The sequence below is a fragment of the Lonchura striata genome, chromosome 3 (genome assembly GCF_050655825.1).
Source record: "Lonchura striata isolate lonStrDom1 chromosome 3, ASM5065582v1, whole genome shotgun sequence".
Classification (NCBI taxonomy): Eukaryota; Metazoa; Chordata; class Aves; order Passeriformes; family Estrildidae; genus Lonchura; species Lonchura striata.
This window is the reverse complement of record NC_140705.1, coordinates 35,114,575-35,131,464: the sequence shown is the minus strand read 5'-3', so window position 1 is coordinate 35,131,464 and position 16,890 is coordinate 35,114,575. Positions and strand designations below refer to the sequence as shown.

General features: G+C 44.0%; 1 long non-coding RNA gene across 2 annotated transcripts; it reads right to left on the bottom strand.

The window, feature by feature from the left end:
• Positions 1–12,951: 12,951 nt before the first annotated feature.
• LOC146767845 (uncharacterized) lies at positions 12,952–15,826 on the bottom strand. 2 transcript variants are annotated; one of them, XR_014953663.1, is made up of 2 exons: positions 15,131–15,826; positions 12,952–14,975 (listed from the first exon to the last, which is right to left on the bottom strand). It is a non-coding gene; the product is annotated as an uncharacterized LOC146767845 (long non-coding RNA). The 2 variants fall into 2 exon arrangements; XR_014953664.1 differs by having other exon boundaries at positions 15,632–15,826.
• Between the last annotated feature and the right edge of the window lie 1,064 nt (positions 15,827–16,890).

The window sequence follows — 16,890 nt, the reverse complement described above, 5'->3', positions numbered from 1 at the left end:
TATACTTAGCCTACAGAGATTAAGTGCAAATTATTAAGTGAATTCTTCTCCTTGATGCTTTGATGCTTCTCAGCTGTGTTCTCCTGGTGACAGAAGCACAACTACTAAGCCACATCCTACAGTGTTATGCCAGTGCTACTGGTAGTGTGACCTTATTTTTGCATATCTTTGCAGTAAAGTGTGATGTGACATGGAAACATTGAGATTTTTCCTCTAAGTCTGTACTTCCTTTCAGTCCCAAGGAAACTGGGCTCCCTCCTGGCAGATGTCTACTCCACTTGTCTATGGAGGTGGGCTGTGTAGCTGTCCTATCATTTCCAGGGTAGCTCTGCACTGATGATGTCCAGAGTACTGTGAGAGACTCCCTGCACCACAGACATACATTTCACAGCAAAAAATTCTACTTATTTATGTTATTTGTTACCCCTGCAACCAGTTTTGTCCAGATCTGCACTTCTTTATCTGGCAGCTGTAGAACTGTTCGCAGCCATGGGGTCTCCAGTGCCAGGACAGAGCTGTGTCTCTTATCATCCCTTGCCTGCATTCCTCTGCGCTGTGTCTCATTTTTCCATTTTTCAAGGCTGATGCTATCACTCCAGGGTTGACTACATCACTGTGTTAGAGCTATAAATATCTCATTCTGCATACAGAATAACTGTCTGCTAAAATATCTATACAGAACCACGGTTGTACAACACAAAGACACACAAAAGTGAAAGAAACTAACCACAGACACCCAGTCAATTAGAGAAACTGCTATCACAGCTAGACAAAGTGAAACCAAGCTACAAACATGTGAAGAAAACCTCAGATAGAGCAAGCCTAACAAACCACAGTCTCTCTGCCTTGCAGACTCAATACAAAGATCATGGTCTGCTATCTGAGAACAGCAACCTTGTGCTGCAAGGACAAGGCTCTCATTCCTAGATCTCTACATTCTGAATCCTGTTTTTATCCTTCTTCCTCTGGGGGGGGGGGGGGGCGGGAATCTTCCTTCTCTAGTGAACAGATCAAATCACCACATTTAACTTCTCTGCAAGTAACTCACTTGCTCCATGCCTGCTGATATCTTACCCAGCAACTCCCACCATTTAGAGAATAATTGCAATGGGATCACCATTTGTCTGCTGTCACACAGAGGCTTCTAGGGCAAGCCAGTGTGTCTCCAAAGGAATTCCTTCCTGAGAGACAGAATGAAAGAGGAGAATCATATTTGCATTCAGTGTTAATCAGCACAGATTCACTGAGATTAATGACAATGAATTTATGAGAGATGTGAGAACTATTAAAAATCCTTTTGTTCATGTACAGAACGATTTTACTTAAAATTCTACCTTCTAAAAAGTCACTATTTGAGTTCTTTGAATCATGTTTCAAATTACAGCCAGACACAAAGGGCAGGTTTCTGGTCCCCCAGTCAGTGCTCAGGAAGCAAATAAGCTCCTCCAGGACCACAGAGTGAGTTCATTGTCATTGCCTTCACATCCAGTGAGCACAAACTCAGCACCTCTGAACATTGTAATTCCTTATGGGAATCCTCAGTACCTTGCACAGATCTAAGGAAGTAAAAAGGAGTTGGAGGGGGCGTTTTTAATAACACTACACAACTAAGTTCTTTGACGTTAGGGATTGGAAACTACAGGTTTTCCATTTTGATTCAGGCATTCAAAAAGTCATTGAAAATGTTCAGTTAAAATGGCAAAATGTATGCAAACTTGTGACTCTTTCTGCCCTCAAATGACTCAACCCTTTCCCTTTCATAGTGCCCTGGTTACCACTGTTTTGCCAAAACAGAAATTATCCACTCTGATTAATAATTGTATTATGTCTAGGCACGTTAATTAATAACTCTGAGCTGCTATCACCTGCTCACTAGTCGTCATAGCCCAAACTGCAGTGTTGGGTGTCTTGGTTTGCTTATCTCTGAAGCACTGCATGAGGATGCTGGAAGCACCATAGTCCATGTCCATGAATATTAGAAGTCAAAGTTTAAATATCCCACTAAATAACTTGATCTGGCATTATAATAATGGTATAGAGGCCTCAAAATTGTACATCCTTGATGTTGAGACCAGATTATTTTAAGCTGTAGCCTCATTGTTAAACTGCAGCTTCACAAAGAGACTGTGAGACAAGGCACACCTTTGTAGTCATTGCAGCAATATACAACTTAGCAACTCAAGTACTTTCATATTTTTGTTTTAGAATGCTGCTTTGGCACCCATGACATTGCATAGTCCTACTTTTCAACAGACATTTCTGCTCAGCAGCATTTTGGGGATGCTTGCTTTGGAATTTCAAGAGCTTTTCAGAGACTTTCCTTTGCTGGTGATCTAATAGATGGCTAGAGCATTGTGTCTTATTTTTAAGATGCTCACCCCAATTATACTGCTGTCTCCATTCTGGTATGTCTCTGTGATGTGAGTTTTGACTAAAGGTCAAGTAAAGTCAGTTGAAGGACTTCTGATATCAGTAGATGCTGAGTTATTATAATTGTGACCTGGAATACTTCTGTGTCTTATCTTTCTGTCCTATTCTCATACCACACAAATAATATGAAGCAAGTTTTTATTTCATTAACGAGAACTATTGTGGCAGATTCTGTCTACAGCTGTTGCTTTATGATCTCCCACATAATTCTCACTGATTTTCCTCCTTGCATCACTCATTGAATTTCTGTACAGCCAGTCAAGTACACTAATACTCCACACAATTTGTATACTGTTTCAAAACAATCCATCTCAGTCTTCTTTTTCCTACTGGATGTTTTCCATGAGGGCAGTTGCTCCATCACTAACTGTGGTAGGTTTCTCCAACCAGTCACCCAAGAGTCTGTAATTAAATTTGACTCATGTTTTCAAGTGTGGTTAAGATTCAGGACATATTGACTTACTCCTCTCAGGCTCTACCTTCAGGACGTTTTTAAACTACATCCACCAATGCTATAAGAGAACCATTTTTGTCATTTTACTTGCGAATGGGATTTAAACAAACATTTTTCTTGTAAGGACTTCCATAAATTCTCTCTTTGGCAATTGTTTCCTGCACTGTTTAAACACATGCAAAACTGGAATCTAACTGTACAGACAAGTTTAACTCTTTATTGCTAAAGCGTAGTCGACAAGTGGAGGTTACTGAGCCTCCACTGCCAAGACTGGCTGTCCCAAGACAGCACTGGCCTCAGCACATCCCCACGCTGCCTCCAGTGCCACAGGATTCTCCCATGCATTGCAGCATGCCCTGTGCACCAGGAGCTGCCTGCACAAAATGCAAAGTTTTCCACATACAGCTCAAAGACAGGGTAGAAAAGCTTCTACACAGCATTTGTGGTTGTAACAGCCATCAGTCAACCACTGCACCAACACATCTCTGGTCAGAGCACCTCATGTTGCTCTCAGACAGGAGAAAAGACAGGGAAATTGGTTTGTCTGCAATGGAGGATGGAATGCACTGGCCTCATAATTTAATCAAAAAATAAATAGGAATGTAAAATTAATAATTATCAATAATAAATTGCATCATTAATTACAATAACGTCTCATAGCCAAATTCATAGTCACAATGTATTTTTTAATTATACTACTTTTGACAAGTCCCTCCTCCTGTCCCAACTTTGCCATGCATATGAATAGGAAAAGGAAAAAACCTGTAAGAGAGTCACTAGCATTTCAAATTGATTTCTTCTGTTTTAATAATCACTATCAATCCTCCTTGAGAGAGTCATTTCCTGGTGCTGGCAGAGGAGGCCTTCTGTAGAGCAGCCAGCCTCTTCAATACGGTTTATTAACATAGTTAAAAGTCAACTTTTACAACCATCATTTCAGAAACATCCATACTTACAAACCATTCACTACTTCTGAGGAGAAGATCATGCTTGAAAATAAAATGAGCACATTAATCCAAAAGAATCTGTCACTGCTTCATTTGTTTCAGGCAAAATGCACATTTTTTTTTAAGCCAGATTTCTTTGAAGAAGCAACTGGTAAATGACAATTCAGTTAGACTCAATATTTTTCTATGAAGTTACTTTACAAACACTTTATCTGGTTTTAATCTTTTCAAACCATTCTCTAAAGTGGACTTAACAGTCTACTTTATGAAGAAGTCAGGCATGAACTTATGGGTCTGCTGGGCCATAAAATAAAAAAGTACTGTCATGAAGATAAAATGCAATGCAAATCTCCACAGCCTCTACTCACATGCCTTTAATGTCAGCACTCTACATAATTCTTATTCTAATACTTTACACTTCTAGTCCTTCAAATTTTCCCCCAGAGTGCTGTACTGGATAGTGCTGATTCTTCTGTTTCTTGCTTCCAGTATCTCAAATCAAAAATGTTCTGAATGAGAGATATCAGACCTGCTGGCCAAAGAGTTGTTTAAATCGGTGGTGAAGCTCATGACAACCAAAAGAAGCAGAAGGGTGAGAAGAAGGGGTAAGAAGTGCAGGGGAAGATCACTAAGCTGGTATCTGGACAAGACTCATGTACACAAACCTGCCATCTTCCCCGGGGCACTGCCAGGCCTCTCTCCTCCCTCCCCACTCCTTATTCCACTTCCTGACATTTTATGTCTTCTATGGGAAACAGAGGCTAAAACAGACTTCAGAGGGAGGAGACCATCAAGGGACAATGAAAAGTGCATCCCATTTACACAAAATAGCATGGAAATACACCTTGCAGAAAGAATTTGAAGAGGCTAAATGTGCAGTTAAAATTTGTTTAATATATATATTTACATTTAAAGAGTAATTATTTGTGGATTTCATATGAATTTCAAAATGGACAGAAAGTTCGCCTTTACAAGCCTAGCTTTTCTTTTACTGTGCTGAACAATATTAAAAGGTGTTGAAATCTTTCTGAGTGATCAAGTGAGACTCTGACCCCTATAGCTGAGAGACCCTTGAGTAAGCTTAAAATACTTTTTTTCTTGTGTAAATGACTGGAGTGTGCAAAGCATTGATAGCCTAGCACATTAAGCAGACAAAAATGAGCGGACAAGAAAATCTTATACTAATGGATCACTGAGATTCTACTTCAAGACAGGAGTGTTGGCGAGCACAACTTTAAATCTCATTACCCCTCTCTGTAGTTGCTCTTGAAGATTTTTTTACTGAAGACAAAACAAGTAAACTCTGTTTCCATGAGATAGTGTACCTTAAATCCCAGCAAGTAGTCTGTAGTCCCCTAGTTTCAGTGTGACTCCAGTTAATAGGATATATGAGTTTTGTTTCTACTGCATTGAGATCGGGATTGAATTCAATCTTTTCTCCATACATACTAATTTAGAGAAAGCATCAAACCAAGACCACATTTCTTAAATATGGCCTGTAAGTGCACAAAACTATAAATGCTTATAAATGCATAGCGTTGTGTTATCAAAGGATGCACAATGGACTAGCTGCAAATCTGTCGTTCATTAAAAACTTCCGTGTGCTGCAAACCATTGTAGAGTGAGGCGGGAGTGCCCTCTTGTGTCTACAGAGGAACGATCTTTATGGTCATCCCCTTCAAAACCACTGAGCGGGGAAAATTCAGCCGCTTCTGTATCAAGCATCTCCAGACTGGCTGCAGGTCAGGTGTACCTTTCTGATCAGCATTGCAAAGCCGATTGCTTACTAGTTCAAACATGGTTTCAGCCTCTTGTTTTGTCATGTACTATCGTGCAGCACATTTCTCCTCCACCAGCTCTTCTTCTGCAATCTTCAGCAATCCCTGGCTTAGCACAGGCCCACGGCCCCATTCCGTGCAGGGTGTGGAGAAACACAGGCAAGAGCCATTGCCTTGCTCTCTACCTGATGTTCCCTCCCAGTGCCTGCAAGGCAAGTCCTGACTTTCTTGCAGAAATGTAGGTACAAAGTAAGGTCAAGTTACTACAGATCCCAGCGAGCTCTGTGTTAACTCAACGTAGGGAGACAGCAGGAGAGGGACTCATGCAGCTGGACCCAAGTGATTCCCAAAAGGAGAGGACATGAATAACCTCTTAGTCTTCTTCTGCCAACAGCCAATCTGGTAGGCTGGGTAAGGTTTTCAAACACTATGACACTCCTAGTATAATATGTATTAATTATGCTAAAGCTATCTTAGTTTAAACCTTACTTGCATTTAATAGACAACCCAACAATCAAGCTATGTCACAAACTCTCACTGAAGTCCATAGAAACTGTTTAAACATGCCAATAAACTGCAGAATCTTCAACAGAAATGAAAAATAGCAATTAACAGGGCACCTGGCACCAGCCAGGGTCACATGGTAATTCTGGCAACTGTGACAGCTCCTGTGGGAATAGTCAGCTGTATTACAGCAGATATTAATGGTTTTCACATGGTAATTCTGGCAACTGTGACAGCTCCTGTGGGAATAGTCAGCTGTATTACAGCAGATATTAATGGTATTCACTGTGCATGTAGCTACCAGAGCCACTCAGCAGCTTCTTCAGCCCCATCTGGCATCCAAAGTTCTCCTATATAACACCCAGGCTGCCCGTGGGCAGTGGGCTGCTTGCCTCATCTGAGAACAGGCAGCAGCCAGACCTTCTTGTATCTTGCACAACACCACCACAGGCTTCCACCTAGGAGTTCTCTGGAGGAGGCTGAGTCAACTGCTATTCCCTGGAAGCATGCACTCAGATCTGATCACTGGTGCCTCTGAAAATTCCCCTATCACTGCTTTTCTGAGAAGGAATTGAAATCCTCCTGATTATCTATTCCTGGGTCCCAAGAGGGCCTAGCTTAAGGATCACAGAGGATGCTGATGGGAGTACACCCTGAGAGTCTGGCCACAACTGGAGATTAAGGAGCACCAGAGGATTCATGTTAACTCAAGCTTCAGACCACAATTTCTCTGATCTGCAAAGGCTCTGTATTTAGAAATGCTGAGCGCTCATGACCTCTGGCAAAGCAATCACTTCATGTCACATGAAGTGCATGAAGAAATCTTGTCTGCCTATTAGCTGCATGTTCCCAGTGCTGACAAGGAGTGGCAGCCTTGTCCCATCCTTTCCCTACACAGCATGTGTAAAACTGAGGTCCAAAAACCAGGGTGGCCTTGTCTTACCCTTTCTCTGCTGTTGAACACACAAAAGCAGCCTGCAAGTTCTGAAATGCTCAGGTCTTTCCTTCTGTTGCCCTGAGAACCTGAGTGAGCTCCTTTGAGTTTTGGAATATACAAGAGAGCACAACCATGCAGAGCAGGTTAGATCATAGGAGGGCCTTCAGCAGAAGCTACCTGGTATGAACACTTCCAAGACAGAAGGATGCAGTCTCTCTGGTATCAGGAGGTCTGTTACCAGCTCCAGTCAAGAATATCAGGACAAGTCAAGAATATCAGGATAAGGAATGTGTGCTTGTGTACCTGGTAAAAATTTGCAATGCTGTGAGTTCCCTCCTAAGAAGTTATCAATGTTAATTTACTTTCTCCTAAAGTTAACAAATTACTCACATGGTTGAAATCGCTTATTTGGGTTTTAATGAATATTATCATGGTTATAGGATTAACTGTACTGCCTGCCTCTTTCTGTTCTTTACAAATACAGACTTCCACCTTCAAACAGTGAACACATTAATCTTATATATCCTAGAGCAGAGCATCACAATTGTGTTGCTCATTAGTAGGACCAGTCAGAAATTTTACTGCTCTGAATATAAATTCTTTCTTTAATTTAATTGTATTTATAAAGAAATAATTTCTTCTTCATAGTATGAGAGTAAATATCAATGAACAGTAGAACAACAGGCTTCTTAAACATCAAATATTGTTTATTTTAACAGTTGAATCGTTGCATTTAGGCATAAGTAAATAGGAGGTACAGCACATTTTGGAAGGATAAAGCATAAGGTTTCACATGATATTTATAGCTGCCTGAGTATTAGCTGTCAGGGGACATCACTCTGCTCAACAATTTGCCAGCCCAGAGTTTTTGTTCCCACCACTTCCTTTCTGTTAAATCTAGTGGTTAGATGGTCACAGTCTAAGGCTCAGGTGGCTGATTTGCTAGAAAACTAAAGCAGAAGAAAAATGCAAAAATGTTTTCTATTGCACCAGGTAGTTGCTTATAGCATCCTGCAGTAGTGACAGGGGAGGAGGGAAGAATGAGGTGATCCCTTTCAGCAGGAGCTGCTAAGTTCTACTTAACGGCAAAGTTAAAACTCTATAGAAAATGCTGTTTGATCTCCCCCTGTATGAGAAAAACTGAGTTGCTGAGAGCAACTCATAAAACCTGTTAACTTTTAAGAACAAGAACAACATGGAAACAAAATTCTACAATAAAAGATTTGAAAAATACCTGCATCTATGCAAATTTCATGGAAGGAAAGACTTATACACCATCGTGAGTGAGGACCTGATGCATAATTACATCTACTAAAATTAATATATTGGCACTATAGCTAAGGTAGTTACATTTTCCTACATTTTATTTCTTTTACATTTGTATCTGATTTAATATGAATACAATGAGTAAAATAATATGTATGCCTATTTGATCCCTTACTTTATCAAATGAAACATTACAAGCAGTTGAAGAAGTGTCTGGGAAATATCCACTTCAAATAGAGTGCCTCTTTCTTGCCCAGAGTTCTGTACTTACACCTACAATCAATTCCAGATATTGGAATGTAGTTTTACAACTTCTATTTTGTTGTAATAGCTCACGGGGTAGTTAATTTTTAAAATAACAAAGTAAATATGTGTTGTTTTGTCTGATTCTCTAGAGTGTGATTAAAACAAGATACAATTTTAAGAGAGGCTCTGAAAGATGGCAATATTAAGAATAGTTATTAGTTAAAAATAGATTAGCAGCCTTGTATTCTGTAAGAGCCAGAAGCAGCCTATTTTTAAGGAACATGAGGAAATATTTCCTATTTAAAAATGGATTTGACATTTAATTTGCCAAGGCTGTATAAATATGACAGAAAAGCCTTATTTTCCTTATGCCTTGTTAATTAATGAAGTGATTGCAAGTGATAGCAATAAATGGCTAGGTCATACAGCTATGAGAAGAATATTAAATAGCAGTTCGCTCTTCTCCCATCTCGTCACTTCAATGCTTTCATCTCACCTGAATCTGTTCATCTTATCACTTAAGGATGAGAAAAGCCAGGAAGATAAGTAGCAATTACATAGTAATTAAATAAAACATATTATCTTCCAGTAATATGCTGTTTATGTGGAAAAACATAGAAGATATTTAAACACTAACAGCAAATGCTGTTCCCAACCACTAACGAAGACTCAGACTGAAATTTCCTGAAGTATTTTTGGGCATGCTGCTGCAGTAGTTCAAGATAATGAATGCTTCTCTTATACTGCGTCCTCGCCCCAAATGCTGATCCCAAATTCACTCAGCCCCGGCTAGCTCTCCAAGGGGGCGAGTAGGGCAGCAAGAAGCACTCCCTGCTGGACCCAGATTGGCTTTAGGGAGTGCCTCTGTGGGTCCCAAAGTGCAGCAGATCCCACCAGCGAAGGAAAGGAGAGTCTCTTGCTAGGGGTTATATTCCAAAGCTTTATTTGGGGCTCTGAAGAGCCCAACAGCACTCAAACGAAACCAGCTAACAAGAGCACCTGAGAGGTGCAGACAACAGATTATATACCAGGAGGGAGGGGAACCAACTGTCCAACAGGGAAACAGTAGGGAGTGGCTCTTGTAGGGACTGACAGACAAGGGATCCAATGAGGGAGGAAAGGGGGAGGGACCCCAGGTCCTCATCCAATCACCCGGCGTTCTGGATGGAAGCTTCCAGATGTAGGGGAAGGGACACCGAGTGATGGACAAGGCACCTGGGCGGGGACAGGGGAATGACTAAGCACTTTTGGGGTGATGGACACATAAAGAAAGGAGCGAAAACGAAGGGCAAATCAATGGGAATACAGGGGTACATAGGAATAAACCATTACAGAATACAATAAAACAAAAACACAACTCCACACTCTTACACGATAAAATTGTTACAATGATGTACTCCTAGAGACAAGCACACAGTATTACCTTTGTAAACAGAGGGAAAACTAACTGATAAAATGTAAAATTATTAATATTAACTAGTTTGCCTTCCTTAATACACCAACTTTGTTGCTTCTTTAAGGTAACCAAGTGCAGAGGGTTTGGGGGATTTCTTGCATAAAGCTTCGTTATGCTTTACTGGTAATTTTAGCCGCATAAACTGGTGAGATTATGGCACTAAACCAAGTACGTCAGTATAAGCAACCATTGTACTTTTTAGATTAACTTTGCAGCAGAAACCCCAAATATCTGCCACAGCTGTGCTCAACTTCAGAAATGGGAGATACCTAAAAATGAAGATGTTCTTAAAAATAATAGTAACGGAACCCTCAATGCACATTAGATCCTCATAAGCGGTATGAAGACAGAGGCACAAAATCACCATTCAAGCCTTGTAAAAGGGCAAAAGGAAACTTACATTAGACATCAGAGTAACACTGTTTAATCATCAAAACTAACAATCTATACCTTTTCAAATTCATAAATCTGACCCCCATGAGGAAGCCTGTTCAGAGAAAATTAGGCCATGTAATTGCATTCATTTTTTGCTCCTGTGTTCAGTATGAAGAATCTGGGGAAATTCCCTTCACCACACCACTTTTGAGGTTTTCATGAGGGAAGTTGCTTCAAACCTCTTGAAGATGCTGCAGTTTCAACATGACCAAATGATGCTTTAGAGGAATCTAATGGAAGCAAGTGGAAGCTACCTAAGAGGAAGCTAGTGAAATGCAAACTTCTAATTGCAGTGTGTGAGCTCCTCCTTGAAATTGCTCTGGTGCTAAAGAAGGGCAAGTAATAAACAGAATTATAATGATTTGAATAGGTTCTACAGAAATCCAGAAAACTAAACTCTACTAAGCCTCACATCTATTCCAGGGAAATTAGCAAAAAAAATCTTATTATAAAAAGTAGAATTAGTGTGTATCTAGTTAATTGTGATCTGCAGGCCAATGATCAGAACACTTGGTAAACTCATCAAGCATATGATAAATTGATCTAGTGCATGGGTTCCCTAAAGCCTCCTAGCAAATGATTTTAAGCAAACTAAGCAGATGTGCAATAAAAGATAAAAGGCAGGAACCAGAAGCTAGAAGCAAATGGTCAATTTTCATGGTGGAAGAAAACTACCAGAGGAACCTGCATGACCTGCACTGGTGAACTTACTGAATTGATATGAAATAGGTGGTATGCAGAGGGGTAAAAAAAACTAGTAATCATTTATTTATTGCTGATGTGAAAGTAGCTGCAAGATCTTAAAAAGGCTGAGTGAGTGCAACAGTAAGACATGAAATTCGACATAGATCAATATAAAGCGCTGCTTACCAAGGGAAGCAAACACAACAGCAAATGCAAAACGATGGGCTCTGGCCTTTATTGCTCCAATGTGAGATCCCACAGTTATGACAGACAGCTCTGTGGAAATGCCAGCTCCATGCACAGAGGCAGCCAAAAAGGGACACCAGAGTTTAGGAAGTGCAAAGGAACAAAAAAAGAAAGCAGAGAACATCATGGCAGCTCTGCATAAGAGTATGTCATACTTGCTTCCTGAACAGACTCTATACTCTGGGAGTCCCATCTCAAAAAGCAAGCAAAAGAAGTTGAAAGAAGATCAACAAGAATATCATCAAAGGTAGGAACTGATTACCCTATGAGGAATGATTAAATAAATGAGGTTTCCTCAGCCTGAAGAAGAGATTGGGTGGTGGGTGCTCAACGAGGGGATGACCACTGCTTCTTCTAAAACTGTGCAAAGAGCTAACAGAAAGCTGATACAAAGCGAATTATAGGAGATGTGTTTTCCTGTAACACTACTTAAGCTCTGGTATTCTTTGCCATTGTTATTGGGGATCCTAAAATTGTATAAAGGCTCTGGGGAAGACTGGAAAAAATGATGGTTAGGAAATTAATGGAGGATTGTTACATTCTTGGGGTAGGGGAATTGGGAAAAGCTCCCCCGAACATGCCTTGGGAGGAGGCTGTTGTATAGGTTCCCGCCTCCAAGCTGCCCATCAAACCTACCACTCCCCTCATGTTATGTAACCTTCAGTTATGCCCACCTTTATGTCAATCACTTTTGTACTTGCCCTTAGATCTAGAATGTTCTTAAGTTCTTTGTCTGCTATTGGTTCTTCCCCGGTTACCGCCCCCTTCCCTTATTCCCATTTGTTGTACCCCTATTATCTTATCCCAACTCCTCCTCCTAGCCCTATTCCTATTGGACCCTTTGTACCCTGTCCCTCCTACTCGCTACCTGATATAAGTCCTACCCCGCCCCTTGTTCGGGGCTCTCTGAGCCTGCTCCCTTGCTGTGTGGTCGGGTCACAGATCCTCCCTGACACCCACCCTCAGTGAATAAAGCAGAGCTTGAGAGTCAACCTGCCGTGGTGCAAGCCTTATTATTACCATCGCGTCCTCGCTGAGGCCTCCACGCCAGAGAGAGCCCGGCAGGACGCAACTGGCGCCCGAACACGTTGACACCACCTGGGTGTCAAACGGGAGCGTCTCCACGAAGAGACTGGATCCGTGACCCGCTCTTCGTTGGATTGCAAGCGCCGTTCGGAAGCTGGTCCACCGGCGTGCGCGCTTCGTTTTAGGAGATCGCTCGTTTCGTGGGCTGCGGACACCTCATCCCCTTGGAAATCGCCGCTCCGGTGGAGCGCCCAAGCTGTTGAGACCCGCAGCGCCTGCACCACCCCAGCGAGGCACCTTTCTTTTCGGCTGCGGTCCATCTTGGTGTGTGAGTATTTTGCCCCCCCTCTGTGGGCACTGACCCAGCCTCTTTTCTTTTCTTTTCTCATTAGCTTCCTGGGGCTTCTGTTAGTTGGGGACATGGGAAACCGTCTGTCATGGTTTGACACTGGCACAAGGCCAGTGCCCCTATGAAAATGTGATCCCTACCTGGAATGCTGTGAAGTGGAATCTAGAATAGAGCAAAGCAGGCCCAAGCTTGATAACAGGAAAAAAAAACTTTATTAAACTACCACTACAAAAGAAAAGAGAAAACTAAAGAAGGGAAAAAAAAACCACATAAAGATCCAAATGAAAACCTTGCAAAACATTCCTCCCCCCACCACCCAACTCCAACAAACCACAGTGAGACACAATCTGGACCCCAATCAGGTTTCCACCCTCCAAGCAATCGATACTCAGTCCATCGAGGGAACAGAGTCTCTCCTGTGCCACAGACCCCCCAAGAAACACAGCTCCACATCCTGTGTTTCCATGTCACACATGGCACCGCCCGGAGAAAAAGTTTGCCATGGTGACCCTTCTCCTTTCCATGCACAGTGCTCTCACCACCAATGCATGGATGGTCACTGCCTTTAGGATTTTTCCTTTCAAGGATGCCCTGGCAAGAGGGGAGAAAACAACAGTTCAGTTTTTCATTGTTTGGGACCACAGTCCCCCCCCATTTTCCCCTGGGGCTGAGGGCTCAAGAACAGAGATCTTCTTCTCTTCTCTTTCCTTTCCAGGGAAAGGGGGCGCCACCACAAACCCCCCAACCTTTTCTCTGTTCACTCCACTTTTGTCTTTTTCCCAGCTGAAGCAGGTCTCTTGACTCACTGGCATCCTCCCAAAACACAGTCCCTCTTGAAGGAGAAGATTTGGTTCAGGTTGTGGCTAACACGGAAAAGTCCAGCCAAAAGCCACTCCTTGTCCCCCTCCCATCCAGAATTCCTCCTTCCAACATCCCATCCTAGGGTCCAAGGTGTCCCTCTTCCTCTCTTTCAAACCGAGGAGGGGAAAGGAAAATTCACAAAGCTTTCATTTCTCAAGGAAGGGTTAAAAGTCCGAACTCCCAGGATGGCTCGATGCCCGGACATCCAGCAACTCCCACACAACTGGGCACCTTGGAGCTCCCCCCGCTCCTCCTTCCTTGCGGCTTTCTCTCTCCCTCTCGGGAGAGGAACTCTGGGGGGGGGAAATGGAGACATCCCAGATTTCTTCCACCCTTCCATCTGCAGGGGCCAGCCCGGTTCCAGTCCCTCCACCCTTCGGAGTTACCTCCATCAGGCCATGGGGGCTTCCCCTCCCCCACCCAGCTCGTGGCTGGGGGGGGAAGGTCTGCACTGCACGCTGACCGGAACCAAAGAGAGCGAGTTCCCCTGGGAATTCTGCTTTCAACCCCTCTGTGTTCTCAGAGGCGTGTCTACTTTCAATTGGTCAATATCTAAATTGACCTCTTCCTTCCGGAAAAAATTATCTTTCCGTGTCAAACCACGACATTCCACCCTTCGCTTCTGAGAACACAGACTACAACAGAAAAAAAAAATCATTATCAAAATTACATTCAACACATTCTACATAAAACAGCAATTTACACTAAATCTCCACCCCAATTCATCTCAAAACCCAACACATGCTTTGCTCTTATTCCTCCTGATCCCATTTCACAGCATTCACCTTATCACCATCTTATCTTATCTTATCTGATCTTATCTTATCTTTTCCCGGTCAGGGAACCAAATGTCATGGTTTGACACTGGCACAAGGCCAGTGCCCCTATGAAAATGTGATCCCTACCTGGAATGCTGTGAAGTGGAATCTAGAATAGAGCAAAGCAGGCCCAAGCTTGATAACAGGAAAAAAAAACTTTATTAAACTACCACTACAAAAGAAAAGAGAAAACTAAAGAAGGGAAAAAAAAACCACACAAAGATCCAAATGAAAACCTTGCAAAACATTCCTCCCCCCACCACCCAACTCCAACAAACCACAGTGAGACACAATCTGGACCCCAATCAGGTTTCCACCCTCCAAGCAATCGATACTCAGTCCATCGAGGGAACAGAGTCTCTCCTGTGCCACAGACCCCCCAAGAAACACAGCTCCACATCCTGTGTTTCCATGTCACACATGGCACCGCCCGGAGAAAAAGTTTGCCATGGTGACCCTTCTCCTTTCCATGCACAGTGCTCTCACCACCAATGCATGGATGGTCACTGCCTTTAGGATTTTTCCTTTCAAGGATGCCCTGGCAAGAGGGGAGAAAACAACAGTTCAGTTTTTCATTGTTTGGGACCACAGTCCCCCCCCATTTTCCCCTGGGGCTGAGGGCTCAAGAACAGAGATCTTCTTCTCTTCTCTTTCCTTTCCAGGGAAAGGGGGCGCCACCACAAACCCCCCAACCTTTTCTCTGTTCACTCCACTTTTGTCTTTTTCCCAGCTGAAGCAGGTCTCTTGACTCACTGGCATCCTCCCAAAACACAGTCCCTCTTGAAGGAGAAGATTTGGTTCAGGTTGTGGCTAACACGGAAAAGTCCAGCCAAAAGCCACTCCTTGTCCCCCTCCCATCCAGAATTCCTCCTTCCAACATCCCATCCTAGGGTCCAAGGTGTCCCTCTTCCTCTCTTTCAAACCGAGGAGGGGAAAGGAAAATTCATAAAGCTTTCATTTCTCAAGGAAGGGTTAAAAGTCCGAACTCCCAGGATGGCTCGATGCCCGGACATCCAGCAACTCCCACACAACTGGGCACCTTGGAGCTCCCCCCGCTCCTCCTTCCTTGCGGCTTTCTCTCTCCCTCTCGGGAGAGGAACTCTGGGGGGGGGAAATGGAGACATCCCAGATTTCTTCCACCCTTCCATCTGCAGGGGCCAGCCCGGTTCCAGTCCCTCCACCCTTCGGAGTTACCTCCATCAGGCCATGGGGGCTTCCCCTCCCCCACCCAGCTCGTGGCTGGGGGGGGAAGGTCTGCACTGCACGCTGACCGGAACCAAAGAGAGCGAGTTCCCCTGGGAATTCTGCTTTCAACCCCTCTGTGTTCTCAGAGGCGTGTCTACTTTCAATTGGTCAATATCTAAATTGACCTCTTCCTTCCGGAAAAAATTATCTTTCCGTGTCAAACCACGACACCGTCTCTCCCCAATCCGGCAGGATTTCTATTCCCAAGTTAAGGCTTCCCTTGTGTTGGGGAATGTTTCTTTTAAGAAGGGTCAGTTAAAATCTTTTGTTAATTTTATTTTCGATCACCTCCCTGATACACACAGGGAGGATTTTAATTCTGTTCAGTTCTGGGGGAAAGTTGGGAGGTTGTTATATGATTTACAAGTGAAGGGGAACTTTCGGGTGGGACATTTCTTTCCTCTTTTTCATTCTATTTTTACTTTATTTAGTAAAAAGCGGGAATGTTTGGGCCCCAGTTCTCCTACCCCTCATTCCGATTCCCCCGTTCCTACTCCCGCTTCCCCTAAGGATGGATTGGGCGACAGACCCTGTCGCACTGAGGCACAGGGCTGCTGCCGACTCCCTGCTGTTCCCCAATCCACCCTGTCCCTCTCTCATGCTGGGACTGGCCATCCCAGTATGGGCCATTCCGAGTCCCGTGTCCCGCTCCCCAGTTCTCCCTGTTTGAACCCCTTTTGTTCCGAGAGGAAACCATGTCCCCATAAGGGACAAGACAAACAAAATGGCGCCGGCCGCATGGCCGAGCTGCCTCCGGACGAGACACAAAATGGCCTCCCGAAAAACCCCGTTCCCGCCATCACTCGGCCACCCCCACCTCCACCACCTCATTCGTCGGGTGCCGCCCCTGCGTTGAGCCCTCCCCCTCCTCCTCCAGCGTTGATCGCCCCGGCGTCGGGATCCACCCCTCTGGCCCCTGAGACCACACCCCCGGTGGGAGGAATCTGCCCACCCTCTGACCCCGCCCCAGTGGGTGCGACCCCCGGGGGGGAGGGCCACGCCTCGGTGGGTGGGCCCGGACACGCCTCCCCCTCTCCAGCCACTCCCGGTTCCCACGCCACCGGAACCAGAAGTTGGCCTGACCGGAAGCAGGCCATCTTGGCCTGCCGGGCTTCCCGTCACCGGAGCCCCTCGGTCAGGGAGAGGCTCAGGGCCCTAGCCCGTCCTGCCTCATCCTCCTCGGAGGATGAGGACAGCGACAGCCCCCG